The following is an 8,584-nucleotide window of genomic DNA, read 5'->3' on the forward strand; positions in this document are numbered from 1 at the left end:
GTCAGGTCACTGGTCACTAGTCACACTGGCAGTGGCACTCCTGCAGCAAAAGTGTGCACTGTTTAATTTTAATATAATATTATGTACTCCTGGCTCCTGCTATAACCTATAACTGGCACTGCAGTAGTGCTCCCCAGTCTCCCCCACAATTATAAGCTGTGTGAGCTGAGCAGTCAGACAGATATATAATATATATAGATGATGCAGCACACTGGCCTGAGCCTGAGCAGTGCACACAGATATGGTATGTGACTGACTGAGTCACTGTGTGTATCGCTTTTTTCAGGCAGAGAACGGATATATTAAATAAACTGCACTGTGTGTCTGGTGGTCACTCACTATATAATATATTATGTACTCCTGGCTCCTGCTATAACCTATAACTGGCACTGCAGTAGTGCTCCCCAGTCTCCCCCACAATTATAAGCTGTGTGAGCTGAGCAGTCAGACAGATATATATATAATATTATATATAGATAATAGATGATGCAGCACACTGGCCTGAGCCTGAGCAGTGCACACAGATATGGTATGTGACTGAGTCACTGTGTGCTGTGTATCGCTTTTTTCAGGCAGAGAACGGATTATAAAGTAAACTGCACTGTCCTCACTAGTAAACTCTCTCCACTCAGTCTCTACACTTCTACAGTAACAGTACTCCTCCTAGTCAGCTCCAGTAAATCTCTCTCAGTCTCTTATAATCTAAATGGAGAGGACGCCAGCCACGTCCTCTCCCTATCAATCTCAATGCACGTGTGAAAATGGCGGCGACGCGCGGCTCCTTATATAGAATCCGAGTCTCGCGATAGAATCCGAGCCTCGCGAGAATCCGACAGCGTCATGATGACGTTCGGGCGCGCTCGGGTTAACCGAGCAAGGCGGGAAGATCCGAGTCGCTCGGACCCGTGAAAAAAAACATGAAGTTCTGGCGGGTTCGGATTCAGAGAAACCGAACCCGCTCATCTCTACTGATATTACTGACTATCTCTCAGCTGCTTCTCCTCCCTCCTTCCTGAAATAAGAGACCAACACTGGTGCTAGTTTAACCTGGGCTGGTTACCAATAAAGCAGTAAGACAATCAATTAATTAATATCCCCCATCTAAATGCTGTAATCGATGTGATGAGATGGGGGTGTCTATACATCAATAATAGAGGTCCAGCTTGCTCAACATGCCTTCTTGTCCAAACTGAGTTGAACATTGCTTGTATTGTCTCTGGGCCTGATTCATTAAGGATTGCAAATGCAAAGCTGCATACTACCTCCGCCCTGCATTTGCAATGCGATTGCATATCAGATGAACATCGCAACCATCAGTAGCGATGTTCATCTGCGACGGCAGACTAAGTAAGTTTCAGGTTACTCAGCCTTGCCGTCAAAGTGCGGCTTGCGGGGCCAAGGTAACTGCGCCGTGGCGTGATGCAGTCCTTGGCCTCGCCACTCACCGGTAAACAGCGGTGACACCCCCCATGTTTTCCCAGACACCGGCTGCCCCATCCCTTCCTGCGTATGGCTCTGCCTGTCACCAGCTCTTTCCTCAAATGGCTCCAACTGACCCTCATCAAACTGTTGTTTTGTTTTTTTTAAATAAACTTTATATAAAATAGCACAGGCCACTATACTGTTCTCTCTAAAATATCCTTATTGTAGTGGGATATCACAACAGCGGGATCCCATCCGACGTAATGCTGGCAGTGGGGTGAATCCTACAAAGACCCTTGCGGCACAGTGGCTCACTGTGCTCGCCACAGGTTCTATTCTCCCTCTGGGGGTGTCTTGGTCACCCACAGAGGGAGAATAGCCTGTGTTGCCAGTATTCCAGTGGCAGCATTTCACTGCTAATCGGGATCCCGGTGTCAGCACTGTGTCCACCAGGATCCTGACTAGTAGTATTTTAAATGCTTCCCATATGAATTCCTAACAGGAAGCGGAATAAATGCTGGCACTCTGCAAGGAATAAAGTGCGCTATTTTTATCCTAAAATTTAAGATTTCAATCATCAGAGAAAAATATCATAGACTTTTCAATTGAGGGAATCTGCACCAGAAAGGACTTTATCTTCATTGTATTGATTGTTATACATAAATTTAAATACAGTTGGGGGGAGGGGGTTTAGCGACCAATGGTGTCTAAAAGAACTCACACTTTAGGTGAATAATTAAAAATATAAAATACAGTTTATTAACGTGTATATTTAAAATGACAAAACTTTTTCTAAAAAATGGGATAAAAATTATACACACAGAAATAATACCAGTTAAAAGTAAATAAATAGTAAAAAGATTCCTTAACTTGGTATGTAGTCACTGCCAGATAGCCCAACGCGTTTCGTCCTTAAGACTTCATCAAGGGGTGTTGGCAGACTGGGACCAGGCTTCTATTTATACCAGTACTAATCTGGTGTCAATTATGACATCACTTCCTGTTAGTACCACATGATGTTATGTGACAGACTAAAAGCTATTAGTTTACATTAGTGAGTAACATGATTAGATAGTATATAGGTTCCACATGTTAGTTATATGTTTTAGAAACAGGTTTGGAGTTCAGAAAACCGAAAAAACTTCTCAGAAGGTGCGCCGATGCGTCTTCCGCCCCACTTCCGGTTTCTTGGCGTCGCGTCACTTCCGCCCCACTTCCGGAAACGGGACCGCGCATGCGCCCACAATCTCCATTCTTCTAGTAGTAACAAGAGAGCTGAGTTGTGTGTTCATGATTATCTCAGCGGCGGCCATCTTTGTATAGATTTTTCATTCAGTCTCTCTAAGCGGCGGCCATCTTAATGGAGATCAGCAATGTGGACATTTATAGTGTTTCTCGGCATAGAAATAAATAATAAAAAGAAAGGGAATCAATGCATGTAAAAACGATCTAATGACAGTACAGTATTTCAGATTTAAAATGATAGAGCTACATCTGACCATAAAAAATTATCAATATATAAATGCATATGTTTAAATAAATAAATAGGTTGAATAAATATTTACAGTATGTTAATAAGTGCTTTGTGCATGTTTGCAGTGCTTAGTGCAAGTTTATAAGGTGCAGATTAAGGTGGTAAGTAAAAAGGTAGTAGTTGAAGCGCTTGGTGCGTATTTTAAACGTGCTTAGTGCATGTTTAGTAAGGTGCAGATTAATGATTAATTTTTTGTAGAAGGTGACAAATTAATTAATGCTTTTAGTCAGGATAATAATACTGACATGCTCATGTAGGCTTTTTTGAAATAGTTTGGTTACAGTACCTGATCTTCCCAGGTGGTCTCCCTATTCTGGTACTGATCAGGCCCGACACTGCTTCGCTTCCAAGATCGGACGAGATTGGGCATGTCCAGTGTGGTTTGACTGTAAAAATCACTTACCATACATGTGTCAGCGTTATTTATATATGACTTTATACGTTTCGGTAAAGGGGGAGGAGGGGGGTGGTGGGGGGGGTAAAGGGGGAGGAGGGGGGTGGTGGGGGGGGTTTGTGGTGAGGGAGGGGGAGTGGGGGGGGTTGGTGGTGGGGGGGGGAAGGGTAGTTGTTGGCCATAGCTCAGGATAAGATAATGTATTTGAATGATTAAGGATCCGACCGTGTGATCCTGATGCCAGGAACGATATTACAGGAACGGAGCAATTTCATAGTAGTCGTTGAATCCCTTTGGGTGAAGTGTCTGCAGTTGGAAGATCCAGTACATTTCTCTGCGTGATAGTCTGTTGGCCAGATCGCCACCTCTCTCGCCCAGTTTCACAAGTTCGATAGCTTTGAAAGTCAATGCTTCTGGGTTTGAGTCATGTGCTAAGTTGAAATGTCTGGATACCGCGTGTGTTTCTATTTTGTTTTTTATATTGCGGACGTGCTCTTGGATTCTTATTTTGAGGGGTCTCTTTGTCTTTCCCACATATTGCTTTCCGCACCCACATTCTAATAGGTAAATCACTGATTGGGTATTACAGTTTATGAAGTCTTTGATTTTATGAACTTCCCTTTTTTCTGTGTCCGTAAATGTCTTCCTTACTGGGTGTAAGTACCTGCAGATATTACATCGGCCGCACTTAAAGGATCCAGTGCATTTTGGCATTCGTAAATCTCCTTTAATATCCTTACGTAACATGCTGGGGGCTAGTGTATCTTTAAGATTTTTCGATTTTCTGAAGATGATCTCGGGGCGAGGAGGCAAAATTTCTTTGAGTACTGGATCCATTAGTAGGATTCCCCAATGGTTCTTGAGTGAGTCTCTAATGGTTTTTTCATGACGGTTATATGTGGTGATGAAAGAAATGGAGTCCTTTTTTGTTTCTTTAGTCTTATACTCTAGCAGTGTAGATCTTTCTAGTGCTTTCGCTTTGGTGGCTGCTTCTTCCAAGATATTCGTAGGGTAATCTTTATCCTTGAATCTGTGTTTGTACTTCTCGATTTGGGCTTCACATTCTTCCTGATTACTACAGTTTATCTTTATCCTGTTAAATTGGGAGAAGGGGATATTATTTTTCCATTTCTTTAAATGATTACTTCTGTAGTGCAGGTAGCTGTTTGTATCGACTTGCTTGATGAAGTTTTTTGTCTCGATTTTACTGTCCTTACCCATTAAAACCAGATCAAGAAATTCAATAGACTCTTGGTTGATCTTGGATGTAAAAACGAGATTCATATCATTGTTGCTCAGATATTCAAGGAATTCATAAAATCTTTCTTCTGTTCCATCCCAGATGATTAAAATGTCATCTATGTAGCGACGGTAAAAGATTAGGTGTTCCTTAAAATCATGGTTGCCATATATAAAATTCTTCTCCCAGCTGCCCATAAAAAGATTTGCGAAACTTGGTGCAAAAATTGTACCCATAGCGGTCCCACATCGTTGTAAATAAAAGTCATCTAAAAATGTAAAATAATTATGTTGAAGGATAAAAAACATGACATCACAGATAAAATCTTTATGGGAGGTTGTTAGTGTTGTATCATTCTCCAAAAATTCTCTGCATGCAGTTACACCTTTTTGATGATCTATACAGGTGTATAATGATTGAACATCTATTGTTGCCCACTTGAAGGTGTCTTTCCACACAAAGTCTTTTAGGGAGTTCAATACGGCAGTGGTGTCCTTTAGAAATGATGGTAAATCTTTTACGTAGGATTTTAAGAAGACGTCTACATATTCTGATAAGTTTGATGTGAGCGAATCGATACCCGCCACTATAGGTCTTCCGGGCGGGTTTTCCAGATTTTTGTGGATTTTTGGCAGGAAATAAAAGATAGGGGTAATGGGATCTGATTTCATCAAGAATTGAAATTCTCCCTTCGTAAGAATGTCCGTACGTAGACCACGCACTAGCAGTGTTCTCAGTTCTTCGATGAAGACATCTTTAGGGTCATTGGACAATTTCATATAGGAAGTGTTGTCTCCCAATAATCTCTCTGCTTCTGTAATGTACTTTTCACGGTCCATTATAACCAGACCCCCCCCCTTTGTCAGCTTGTTTTAAAATGATTTCCTGGTTTTTCTGTAGCTTTTTTAATGCCTCTTTTTCTCGATTCGTGATGTTCTTCTCCTTAATTTTCTCTAGATCGGTGTCGCATAGGTCCTTTTTTACCATTTCATAAAAAATATTAATGTTACTCCCTTTTGACTCCAATGGATAAAACTTGGAATTAGGTTTTAAACCTGATTTCGATTGGGTTTCATAATTACTGATAATGGCGTTATCTTTCTTTAGAAAGTGTCTTTTCAGTGTTAATTTTCTGATGAACTTGTTTAAGTCAATGAAGGTCTCAAATTTATTGAGACCACCTGTGGGTGCGAATGTGAGACCTTTGTTGAGCAACGATATCTCTGGTTTTGATAATGTGTGTTTTGAAAGGTTGAAAATTCCTTTTTCCTTCATATCCGTCATTATAGCGCTCTTTTCTTGTTCTCTCTTCCTCCTACTGCCCCGTTTTCCTCTTCTTCTGTATACCTTCTTTTCAGCGGTGATGCCAGGCGGACATCCTCTTTCAGGGAATTTCCTGTGGCTTCTTTTGGTCTTGTTCCTGTTCTCTGGGCTAAAAAAGCCTGGTCACTACTAGAGTTAAATCGTTGTAGTGTTGTGAATCTATTCTGCAACCTTACAGTTGGAGATTGTGTATTTCCTTCTTGATTCCGTGATGGTCTTCTTTTTATTGGAACGGTTTTCCAATACTGTTTATCTGTTCGGTTTATTTGCTGGTTCATGGTTCCAAACCTACTCCAATTCTTTATTTTTCCTTGTTCATAGTCTGTTTTGTCCCTTAGAAATTTCTTTTCTTTATTCTTAGTGACTTCTCCTTCAATATGTTCCATTTTTCTATGAAGAACTTTTTCATTAATTTTATAGTCCTCTTTATCTTTAAAAGGTTCCAGTTCTGTTTCTTTATGCTGGATATTCTTTTCTAATTCCAAGAGGGAGTTCTTCTTTTCCTCAATCAGAAGTTTCATGAGGTCAATGGAACAGTTGTGTAGTGTTTTATCCCATTTTTCTAAAAAGGCCGTGTCAAGATTACCGAATGTGGGTTGTTTGAGGAGTCTAAGTCCCCTGGGAATTCTATTAACTGATATATAATGCTCCAGACCCTTAATGTCCCACCATGTTTTCACTTCTTTGGTGAGGAGTCTTTCTATGCCCCAAAATAATTCATCTAAGTCACATGGTGGTGAGGGTTCATTGGGTTGCTGTTTCTCATTAAATATTTTTTGGCACCAGTTTTGTCTTTTGGTTGCTCTATCTGAATTTCTCCACATTCTTCTAGAAACGTTGTGATGCACCAGGCAGCAATAAAAATAATTGCCCAAAAATTTAGAAATAGAAAGAAATTATTGCGCCACGTGTGTTCACCAACGTTAACTAAACCTGAATATGGATAATAACAAACAATAAGATCTGACACTCCCTAAGAATTTAAAAGGGCGTCTGCTTACCCCCAAACAGGGATGGCGGTTCCCTGTATCATAAAATTAAATACAGTTGGGGGGAGGGGGTTTAGCGACCAATGGTGTCTAAAAGAACTCACACTTTAGGTGAATAATTAAAAATATAAAATACAGTTTATTAACGTGTATATTTAAAATGTCAAAACTTTTTCTAAAAAATGGGATAAAAATTATACACACAGAAATATAATACCAGTTAAAAGTAAATAAATAGTAAAAAGATTCCTTAACTTGGTATGTAGTCACTGCCAGATAGCCCAACGCGTTTCGTCCTTAAGACTTCATCAAGGGGTGTTGGCAGACTGGGACCAGGCTTCTATTTATACCAGTACTAATCTGGTGTCAATTATGACATCACTTCCTGTTAGTACCACATGATGTTATGTGACAGACTAAAAGCTATTAGTTTACATTAGTGAGTAACATGATTAGATAGTATATAGATTCCACATGTTAGTTATATGTTTTAGAAACAGGTTTGGAGTTCAGAAAACCGAAAAAACTTCTCAGAAGGTGCGCCGATGCGTCTTCCGCCCCACTTCCGGTTTCTTGGCGTCGCGTCACTTCCGCCCCACTTCCGGAAACGGGACCGCGCATGCGCCCGCAATCTCCATTCTTCTAGTAGTAACAAGAGAGCTGAGTTGTGTGTTCATGATTATCTCAGCGGCGGCCATCTTTGTATAGATTTTTCATTGAGTCTCTCTAAGCGGCGGCCATCTTAATGGAGATCAGCAATGTGGACATTTATAGTGTTTCTCGGCATAGAAATAAATAATAAAAAGAAAGGGAATCAATGCATGTAAAAACGATCTAATGACAGTACAGTATTTCAGATTTAAAATGATAGAGCTACATCTGACCATAAAAAATTATCAATATATAAATGCATATGTTTAAATAAATAAATAGGTTGAATAAATATTTACAGTATGTTAATAAGTGCTTTGTGCATGTTTGCAGTGCTTAGTGCAAGTTTATAAGGTGCAGATTAAGGTGGTAAGTAAAAAGGTAGTAGTTGAAGCGCTTGGTGCATATTTTAAACGTGCTTAGTGCATGTTTAGTAAGGTGCAGATTAATGATTAATTTTTTGTAGAAGGTGACAAATTAATTAATGCTTTTAGTCAGGATAATAATACTGACATGCTCATGTAGGCTTTTTTGAAATAGTTTGGTTACAGTACCTGATCTTCCCAGGTGGTCTCCCTATTCTGGTACTGATCAGGCCCGACACTGCTTAGCTTCCAAGATCGGACGAGATTGGGCATGTCCAGTGTGGTTTGACTGTAAAAATCACTTACCATACATGTGTCAGCGTTATTTATATATGACTTTATACGTTTCGGTAAAGGGGAGGAGGGGGGTGGTGGGGGGGGGTAAAGGGGGAGGAGGGGGGTGGTGGGGGGGTTTGTGGTGAGGGAGGGGGAGTGGGGGGGGGGTTGGTGGTGGGGGGGTGGGGAAGGGTAGTTGTTGGCCATAGCTCAGGATAAGATAATGTATTTGAATGATTAAGGATCCGACCGTGTGATCCTGATGCCAGGAACGATATTACAGGAATGGAGCAATTTCATAGTAGTCGTTGAATCCCTTTGGGTGAAGTGTCTGCAGTTGGAAGATCCAGTACATTTCTCTGCGTGATAGTCTGTTGGCCAGATCGCCAC

The 8,584-nt window shown here is 40.6% G+C and overlaps 2 pseudogenes; both read right to left on the reverse strand.

Annotated features, from left to right (window-relative positions):
- Window positions 1–3,230: 3,230 nt before the first annotated feature.
- LOC134938597 (5S ribosomal RNA) lies at window positions 3,231–3,350 on the reverse strand (annotated as a pseudogene).
- A 4,745-nt stretch (window positions 3,351–8,095) lies between these two features.
- LOC134937864 (5S ribosomal RNA) lies at window positions 8,096–8,215 on the reverse strand (annotated as a pseudogene).
- Window positions 8,216–8,584: the final 369 nt, after the last annotated feature.

Source organism: Pseudophryne corroboree, chromosome 6, assembly GCF_028390025.1.
Source record: "Pseudophryne corroboree isolate aPseCor3 chromosome 6, aPseCor3.hap2, whole genome shotgun sequence".
NCBI lineage: Eukaryota > Metazoa > Chordata > Amphibia > Anura > Myobatrachidae > Pseudophryne > Pseudophryne corroboree.